This window comes from Manduca sexta, chromosome 3 (genome assembly GCF_014839805.1).
Source record: "Manduca sexta isolate Smith_Timp_Sample1 chromosome 3, JHU_Msex_v1.0, whole genome shotgun sequence".
Classification (NCBI taxonomy): Eukaryota; Metazoa; Arthropoda; class Insecta; order Lepidoptera; family Sphingidae; genus Manduca; species Manduca sexta.
This window is the reverse complement of record NC_051117.1, coordinates 7,384,944-7,395,761: the sequence shown is the minus strand read 5'-3', so window position 1 is coordinate 7,395,761 and position 10,818 is coordinate 7,384,944. Positions and strand designations below refer to the sequence as shown.

The 10,818-nt window shown below is 32.6% G+C and overlaps 1 long non-coding RNA gene across 1 annotated transcript; it reads left to right on the top strand.

Annotated features, from left to right (window-relative positions):
• Positions 1 to 355: 355 nt before the first annotated feature.
• Positions 356 to 930, top strand: LOC115453318. Its single transcript, XR_003939557.2, has 2 exons — positions 356 to 420; positions 774 to 930. It is a non-coding gene; the product is annotated as an uncharacterized LOC115453318 (long non-coding RNA).
• Positions 931 to 10,818: the final 9,888 nt, after the last annotated feature.

Here is a 10,818-nt window from a genome sequence, read left to right as displayed (position 1 = left end):
AACTCCCTCCCCTAAAAAGAATATGAATTCTTGAACGTGAATGTCGACACGAACTACAATTTCATATAGGTGTCGTAGATTCATTTGGGGAGCTGTGCTAACTGAAATGTAATATTGCTACTCTTGCATTGCGCATGTCAACGCAACTATTACGCAACAATACGCACTATGATAGCCACTCTTAAAATATTCATATAAATAAAATATTTGGATAATATACAATAGTGATTATGTACCGTGGTGGCATTCAGTACAAATAATAAAGTTAAAACAGCACAATGAAATATAAAAGGAATAAATCAATTTTATTTTTAGATCATGCTCATTGTGCCTCCTCAGACCCCACTTCAATAGAAAATATAAAGGAGATATCTATATATGCATTTTATGCTATAATCATGTAGGATATTATTGTTTTAGGTAGGTCATAAGTAAAACATATTTTTGAGGTCTTTATTAGTTGAAATAAGAAAGAAAAATAAATAAAAACCGTTATTTATCATGTAGGCATATATATAAAAGGCTCTTATGACAAGTCAACATATAATCAAATATGATTTACAATTTGTAAAGTACACAGATTAAGGCATGCATATGATGCATTAGTATACTATAATCCACCTCCACCTGGAAATATAAGAGAGGTATTAACAAATCATCATTAAGTAATTTAAATTTTATACTATAATCCTGTGGGATACTACTGTTGTATATTTGAATAAACATTTTTTATTTCAAATTATGTTGAATGCTTATACATTGCATAATTTCAGGTTTGTTCCACATCTGCAGAATAAATTGCAACAGTAGAAGTGCAACACAGGAAAGAGTTACATGCTATTCAGATGGACAATGAGCTCCAGTGAAATAAAAAAATAAAATTGAGATATATTAATAAAAGAAAAATATAAATTTTATAAAAACAAATGACAATGACTAACTTTAATTATGTTGTATAATTAGTTACCTTTCAGTGTGAACAACTTTAGTCTAGATTTTGGGTCAATGATGATAATAATTGATTCTGACACCTCTTCAATATTGGACACACTTCTGTGGCATATATCTTTCTTTGAGCAATTGCAATGTTGTGCAACACTGCAAGAGCCACAATAGTAGTCTTCACATTTCCAAATTTAAGATATGCCATGAAACAGACATTGAAAATGCTGTTTCCACACACCAAAGTTCTTGTTGCAATATCCGGGAGTTATGAGTGCTGCTTTGCCATCAAATATCTCTGATCTGAAGATTAGCATCACAATTCACCTACAACAAACCTTTAAATCTTACCTGAACAACAACATTGAGGAAATAATATCCTTTTCTATATAATATTAGGCTGCATCACAACCATATTTTTTAATGTTATATGGGTGTAATAAATACAACCAATTATAGATGGGAAGTCTTTACATGGTGAAATTCCAGCCTTAACAAGGGTTCCTCTGAAAAGAAGTGGGGTATAATTATAATCTGCAGCATGTAATACGAGCGCACGCTCCACTTTGCTACATATACCACTGGTAGTGGCTTAAGATAATCATAGAGGTCTCCAACATCTTACATCTATTAAGAAAACGAATCTAAAAGTAGCTCTTCATTAGGTACACGTATTTACCGAAGTCTGTATAAATATGGAATAGAATTAACTTACCTCATGACGATCTCAACATGTCAATGCAGTTAATTAATACTTGCAATTCTGATGATCTGCCACAACTTATACGGTGAAGCTGCAACTCTTCGTGGACTATCAGTCACTTATAAATGCAGCCGTATGTTGGGAAAAATAATAACGTTTACGGAATTCATCATTATCCAGAGAAAATGGATCTAATTTCTGACGACACATTTTTCTACCTAAAGCAGCCTAGCTTGCATTTTTAATACGTAACTAAATAAAATTATTTCTTGAAACGAAAATGATCGAAATGTTGTTTACTTCTAAGTACAAACTGACTTTGGCAACAAGCGTCAAACACGAAACAGCTGACCGACGTCAGCCATTTTTTTTGCTATCGAACGCTTAACATAGGTGTAAAGACGGGGGTTAGGCTCGATAAATCAAAGCATCTTTATCGGAGACTTTTAGCGCAATTTAACCATTATGAATACCAATTTTTTACATGCCTCCGATAACGCCCAGATAAACTTCCGATAATTCTGATAGTTTTATTATGAATAAGACCATTATTGTAATAGTATTAAAAAATCATTACTAAGTACCTAACGTGGCCTATTGTTGGTAGAGTGCTCATATCTTAGAAATTCGTATAAAAAATCTCATTCCTTAAATAGTTCCTTATAACTTTAAGAATAAAGAAGCATTATGTATTATAATGGGACTACGATATAATATTAAAAAAAAACTGTATATATTCCACATTTTTCTGCGAACAACAGACCTGAAATAAGACATTAACGGAAATTTAGATTTCTATAATCTTTTGTGATTGATAATATTTTTTTATAAAAAAAATAAATAGAATTGTAACCGAACAAAATCTAACGTCACGAAATAATGTTAATAAAAATAGAATTTAAGATAGATTAGTTTAAGATTGATTTCAGATAAACAAAAAGGTCACCTTTGACTTCAAATAGATTTAGATTCTAGATATCGCTTTTTTTCTGTTGTTTTCTTTGGCAACTGTATTTCAAAACCGTTAAAGGCATTCGATAAATAAATTTAAATTTCGAACTGAAATATCTGTAAAATGAGGCTAACAGCATTTTGTTGGCTTACTATTACAAGGTCCTATGTCAATTTTTATTTATGTTACAAAAGTGAGATTTTTTTTTCATGTTGGTAATAATTAGGAAGTATTATTTATGGTTTTTCCTTTATTAATCTTTTGGGATTTTTGGTAGTTTTTTTTACTGAAGAAGGCTTAGAATTATCTGATATTAATAATTCTATTTGCACATCGAATATAACTTAGAACCTTGTAATAGTGAAACTGCGATTAACATTTAATTTTATAGGCAATGAACTTTGGTAAAATAGATAATAATCACTCCAGACACACATTTTGCCTAATGTAGATAGATGTAATTATAATAATATCAGCCCTGTATTATATATTATTCCGCTGCTGGGCATGGGCCGTCTCTACTAGTGAGAGGGATTAGGCCTTAGTCCACCACGCTGGCCTAATGCTGATTCGCAGACTTCACACACCCTCAAAATTCCTATAGAGAATTTCTCAAGTATGCAGGTTTCCTCATGATGTTTTCTTTCGCCGTTTATTTTAGGATTTATTAAGAATAAATTATATTATTACTTCGTATTCTCAACATAATTACCCAAAGTATATGTTAGTTCAAAATATCCCTATTGTTAAACATCACAGCATTATCTTTTTATACGTCATAAGGTCAGCAGGACCTATTCTGCATATAGGGGCGAATCCGTAATAATTAGGGCCTAGAAAACTACTTCATGCAAACATGTGTGTTGTCATCAAGCATATTTTGGTTTCTAATATTTTTTCTTCGAAATTAAATATAAAAATAATACCTAATCGAACTCAGAGTAGAAAAATTAAGAAACTGTTTATTGTTTTAGGCACGTTTAGATTTTATAAGGTTATCAATTACGGGCATACTATTCAAAAGACAGCTTCGATAGCCGAATAGGTAAGAGAGTCAAAATTCTCTTTACCGACATAACTACCAAAGCTACCCTTCGATTAGATCGCCTGTAATTACAAAAAGACGTCTTTACCCCTGTAGACGGTATAAAGCCCTTTACCTTATTCCAAATTTTAAATATATTTTTATAGTTTCATAATAAATCACGTTTCATCATAAGCGGTGATAGCCTAGTTGGTTGTGGAATGGACTACCGAGACGTATGTCCGCAGGTTCAAATCCCAAGGGCGGCACACACCTCTGATTTTTCTCAAAAATGTTGTGTGAATTATCGCTTGCTTTAACGGTGAAGGAAAACATCGTGAGGAAACCTGCATACCTGAGAAATTCTCTATAGGAATTTCGAGGGTGTGTGAAGTCTACTAATCCGCACTAGGCCAGCGTGGTGGACTAAGGCCTAATTCCTCTCAATAGTAGAGAAAGCCCGTGCCCAAGCGTGGGACAGTATATAATACAGGGCTGATATAATAAATCATGTCTTCAAATCTTCAAATTTTCCTTCAAATGTTTTCTCACAGCTCCATCAGACATTTTCCGAATTTTCTTCGTATTTTCCCGCTATCCATATAGGGATGTGTTTAACCGCGTCTCCTTAACGACACTGACTTCATTAATCAAGTGCCGTCGCCGAGGGATGATCTCTGCACGCAGAGTGGATAGGACATGGTGCTGAAAACTAGTAACAAATAAATTATCTATACTTCTATTATAAAGTGTTTCTTGCCCGTTCTTCTCTGGTGAGAACTGCTTTCCGACCTGGTAGTTAATATTGACGGAATCTAAATAATGTATAACATTTTACGGGTTGAAATCATTTCATTTCAAGAGAAAAAGTTTATTTGTTTGTAGATTTTTGAGGCTAATTTCTGGTACTCTTATACTGATTTTGAAAATTGTTTCTCTAATAGGGATTTACGTTACTTTTAAGTACTATAAGCTAATTTTTATTTCGGGAAGATATTTAAAAAAAAAACCGGTAAACCCGGTAAAACTTATTCACGCGGGCAGAACTGCAGGCAAAAATTAGTTAGGTACTTATAAATCTTTAATTTTGCGGGTAAATTAATTGTCTATTAAATGTAATGATTTTCTGGTATTGTAGTCAATACCAGAAAATCATTAAAATAATTTAGATCTAATAATTTAGAACGATGGAAATCGGAATTCTAGTTTTCTCTGTTTGATTATTTTATGTGTAATTTACAAAAAAGCTGAATCGATTTTGATATTTTTTTTTACGAGATAGAGGACATTTTTAGTGTATTCTAGACTGAATTTAACCTCGGAATGAATACGACGCACGTGGCGCCGCTAGCTACTGATAACTATTTTTCCAAGTTAATTATCATTTGTTGGTTTTATAATTGCTTATCTAATATTAATCAACCATATACCATATCATAAATGCGAAATTAACTGTTTGTTTCTGCCTTTCTTTCACGGCTGAACCTATTTGGATGGAATTTCGTATGGAGATCGTTTGGTATCTGTCTGTTACTTTTTTACTTCTAAACTACTGAACTGATTTCAATTTAATTTGTTATGGAGATATTTGAAAATCTAGGACGGATGTAGGTTACTTTTTATACCGAAAAATTAAAGCTGAAATTATATACTAGAAATAATTGCGCACGGACGGAGCCGCGAGCAATATATAGTATTTTTAATATTTTGCAAATATTAAACATTTTAGATTCGTAAGTCAACTATCGTCATCAGCCTTCATAATCATTTCTAATGATTATTTAATCATCACATATCAATTACCTTGCATGTTTCAAAGGCTACGCAGCATGATACTCATAATAATTGCGCATATTGTATACATACATGTCTTAAATAGCGAACAAATTGTATACAAATAATCTCGTAATTAATTCTCAGATTGCTGTGTATACTAGGGATGTTTTGCGGCTTTGTCTATATAAATATATACTAGAAAGACGTATGTACACATAATATTAAGGTTTAAGATGTTTTGTTTAATGGAGGTACCTTTATTTATTTTTTTCGACAGAAAACAGCAGTTTATAATAATAGGACGAATTTTAGTTTGAAAATGTTTTACCAAATGTATTCACATTATTACAAATTATGATTCTTAACATGTAATATAATTCACAAAAGATTTTTCTGTTGCATATTTTAAAGTGTTCAGCGGTTTTATAGGTTTAGTTAAGATTTATTTGAATATAATTACTTAGACTAATAACAGAAGTGTTTGTTAGTTGTATTGTATTTATAAATGAATACTTGCTGATTTAAACTGTTTTATTATAGTCGGCTAAAGGCGTAGTGGCACCAAATATACTCGATATTAAAACTATAACTTAGCCAGTGTAACTACTGGATATAATGAAACTTAACATTTCATGTCTCACTATGGCGAACGCAGTAGAATACCAAACAATGCTCTGTAATTGAAGGTGTTGGATGATGTTTCTACTGTTTATGGGCGGTCGTATCTCTTACCATCAGGCGCACGGGAAGCTCGTCTCGTCGATCGAAGCAATAAAAACATATATATAATTTTAAGTTATCTTTCAGGCAGGAGCTAACATTGACACACAAACAGACAGACATATTCAAGTAAAGCTAACGTTGACTCGTGCCCGGTTAATTTACAAGTAATAAACCAATAAATGTTTATCCAATTAAATTCATTACCCGTTTATTTTATCTTTCAACATGACATATTTGTTTTACCTGTGCCTTGTAAATAAAAATAGCTTTTACGTTTATTACATTACGTAGTTTTTTTTTAAAAAAAGCACAGAACGTCATGTCGTGTGCCGTATTAAATATTTCATTGCTTAATTCATTTTAAATTGATTAATACGATAAAATTGTACAGGGATCTGTGGTATGAATATTTCAAATGCTTTTATACTTTGTAACTGATTGGCTGAATGTTTTAATTTCCTGTGCCTCGTGTTAGATTAAAAGTTATATAGTACAAAACTGGTCGTAATTTTGTGCCGAATTAATACAGCTTTACGGCGTGTATTTTTTTAAAACGCGTGTATAATTATTTTATACTAGTTGACCCAACGGACGATGTCCTGTCAACTATGAATTTGCAGCGCGCTTTCTGTCAATCGCTGAAATTAACTTTTTTTAAATTTCTATCGTTCCGCTCAACTTCCTTAATTTTTCTTTCATAAGATCCTTCTGACAATAACAAACACAACAAAAAATGTGAAATCGGTCCAGCCTGTTCACGCGTGATGGCGTGACCTAGGGAAATAGGGATTCATTTTTATATATATAGATTATCCTTTATATATAAATAAGTATCAAACTGGATGATGATATTTCCCCATACTTTAATATGTTGGTAGGTAATTAAGTACAAGTACAAAGTTTCTCAATGTCTCTCGACATCGAAATGAAACTAGTTTTCGGATTTTATATTTTAATTTTCTCACAACGTTTCGAAAACTTTGCAACCTTCATGGTCACGGGGTGGACTAAGGTACTGCTTGTCAAATTCTGTATAATTGTAAAATTTAGGTAGATATAACTTTAACTTTCAGAACGAAATTATAATCCTAATACCGCGATAAAATAATTTGTTGTCTAACACTCGCTAAACATAAGTAATCATATCTCTCAACAATATAATTATTCTTTCAATATTAATATTTTCTTTACAATATATTTATATAGCATTAACCATCAGTCGTATCACCATATTAATAAGACAAAAAATCCTTTGGCAAAAAAAATATCTAAAGGCTACATACTCGATCCTACCCAACAACGTCAATGAAGACATCAAGATAAACGCTTGGCATGATTCGAATTATTCCGGATCCCGGAGTCCCGTTGTCCCGGTGTCCCGGGGTAATTTGCCGGAATTGTGGAATTGTGACGATCTGTCACGATGAACGGCTATTGCAATTGTTATTGTTTTGCTGTAATGAGCTTGTTTTATAAGCTAATTATAATTGGATTGAGGTTCAGGGTTCGATGCGAAATCATTAGACAATGGACTCCATTACTGATTGTATGTTGATTATTATGTCCAAATCATCATTGTATATAAAACGTACTAGATCTGACGTTGCACACTCACTGTGTTCAACTGAAGTGTACTGCAATCCGGTATTGGTTGCCAGTTTACTTATACGCTATTTATTTCTAGGACAAAAGTCCCTATGTCCTTCCTAGGTTCTCAAACTATCTCTACACCAAACTTCATCGAAATTGATTCAATAGTTCAACTTTCAAAGCGTAACAGAGTTACTACCACATTTTAAACAAAGAAGTTTATCGTTGGAACACAGACGAAAAATTAAAAACACAAATAATAATAAACAATTATTGCACAAACAAAGATCATATTGCATTTATAAGTATGGAGACCAAAACTTTACTAAACCCAAAGGATCTGTCTCCCTTCTCCTCCCCCCACACGCGCACAATTAATTTAAAAGACAAGTCGTGTTCCTTCAAGCGCAGACTCCAATCATTAATATGAACGCTTTGGGGTAAGTTTGTATGGGGAATTTAAAAAATCTTCCATACTGAGCTTACTTTAGTGAAGTTGATAGATATTGTATTGATAATTTATATTCTTATTTTATTCGTAATCAAAATTATTGTTTGTAAGGACACACACAGTATTTATGAGCTATGTATATGTATCACTACATAGTATAAAACAAAGTAGCTTTCTGTGTCCCTATGTATGCTTAAATCTTTAAAACTACGCAACAGATTTTGATGCGGTTTTTTTTAATAGATAGAGTGATTCAAGAGGAATGTTTATATGTATATTAACATTCATAAAATTGTGGAGAAATACTGTTATTTTGTTATGTTATACCCGTGCGAAGCCAGAGCGGGCCGCTATGTTTTTATATACAAGTTCACAGTTTTTCTGTAGTGTATTTAATATCAGCATTGCACCCGTGCGAAACCGGGGCGGGTCGCTAGTATATTATAAAACAAAGTCCTCTTTTCTGTCTGTATGTTATTGCATTTCTCAAAATCTATTGAACGGATATTTATGAAATTTGGTATGGGCATAGTTTAAGACCATGAGAAGGTTTTAAACTACTTTCTATCCTAGAACAATATACAGCGGGACTTTTATCCCGAAAAACTCTTTCACGCGGGCGAAGCGAGCAAAAGCTAGTGATTGCGATATTAAATTAGGAAAAAAAACGCTTTATAATGTAAGTACAGATTGCTCAGTTTAATATTCTTAATATAAAATACTTGTACCGCGTGTCTCATAAGGATTTATCAAATTTTCATTTTCATTTATGTTATTTCTAATTTGTGCATGTCGTGTTCACTTCAAGAAGGTTGCAAATAATTTGAAGGATGTACTATACAATTTTATTTTATGATTATGAATGTTAAGTGTTTGTAAGCAGTTTTGTAGACTTAATAAAGAGAAAAAATAAATATAAGTTAGCGGTCATTCCCGAAATCATGTATCGATCGTGCTATCAAAACCTTAGGGATGCGAGGGAAGATAGTGAAAAATCGTTGTACTGTTTTTTGTCGCCCCTCCGCGCTCCGAGGGACCCAGATTCCACGGTACTTTATCATACTAAGCGTGGATTTTATCTCAGAAGTATTGGCGTACGTGGATTATAATATGCATCGATCTGAATAAGGGGTAGGCAGAATGCGTTCAGTCCAAGAATACTACATACGTACTATCAAAATAAAACTCTGAAATTTATCTTGTTGTCTTTTCGGACGAACACTTCAGTATCCTTCGTGACTGAAGGATGCAAAGTTTTTGAAACGTCGGGAGAAATTATAAAATAAAAATCGCGATAAATCCGAAAATTAGTTTCATTTCGATGTCAATGTTCGCGCGAACATAGGAAATCACCATACACTAATTTATTGCCCGTTCTCTGGTGTTAACTGCTTTTCGAACTGGCGGTAGAGTAAAATTTTACAGTCTAAATAATGTTTATTATTTTATAGATAGAAGCAAATTATGTCATTTCACGTCTTAGAGCTTATGTTACATACTTCGATAGCTGATATAACTTGAATGGTTAGGTATATAATTTTTTGAACCTAGATCTATATGTATATGCATTTAATAAAACCAGTATTTGCATGACAAGCTCACAAAAACACCACAGTTTTCATATTTAGAAAATTAGATTACCATTATCATTTTACAGAACACAGTACAGAACGTAAAGAGATCTTGGCTCATAAGCGGCTTAAAATGCTTTCATTTAATTGGTTTTCCTTTGTATGGAAAATTTATATTGTGATTAATTTCTTTACCTGTCTTAAAACAATTTTTTTTTTGTGCAAATTTGTACGTACTTTTCGAATTATATAAGTTTTATTCCTATCTTTTCATAAGAACCAAAAATCGATAGTTATAATAAATCATGATTTTTTTATACAATTATTATAAATCTTAAATATTACCTTAGATTTTCACAGATAGTAGTTAGATACATAACACTATATATAAAGTTCAGAATTTATTGAACATTATCAAAAACCAGAACTTTCCTTTCCCCCTTCCTTCATCTTTCAAGTCATATAGGTACAATTTGTCTAATTTTGCGTACCCTCAAAGGGCCTAAAAGTAACCAATTCCAGGTAAATATTACACGAAAACGATCTGGGAATCAAACCCAAACTTTTAATACACACTACTGAACCAGAATTTATTTTTGCCAAATGTGTTCCGTCCCATGATGTGATAGGAAGCGAGCCTATCGCCATATCGGTCACAAATTCCAGACCCCGGGGTGATACAGAAAAACCAAAATTTCACTTTGCCTGACCCGGGATTCGAACCCAGAACCTCTGTCGTAGCGCACATTCAGTACAACTACGCCACCAAAGCAGTCTCGAGATTTAAATTACACATAATTAAAATGTTAACAAGTTCTGCAACAAGTTATATATCAAATTATGTCGCTTATAAGGTTCGATGTCCGAGAATCGTCAGATGTAATTAACTGCTTTTTTCTAAACTGTGTAATAAGAGATTATAATTATATAACTAGCGTTGCCCCGCGGTTTTGGCGATAATCTTTTCGATTGGATATCGATATGATACGAACATGACGTGATTTTTATGGTAACAACACTATCGCGATTGGAGGAAAGGGTAAGGTTTATTCGGGCTCTGAAAATCTTATTTACAGTCCGAAACTA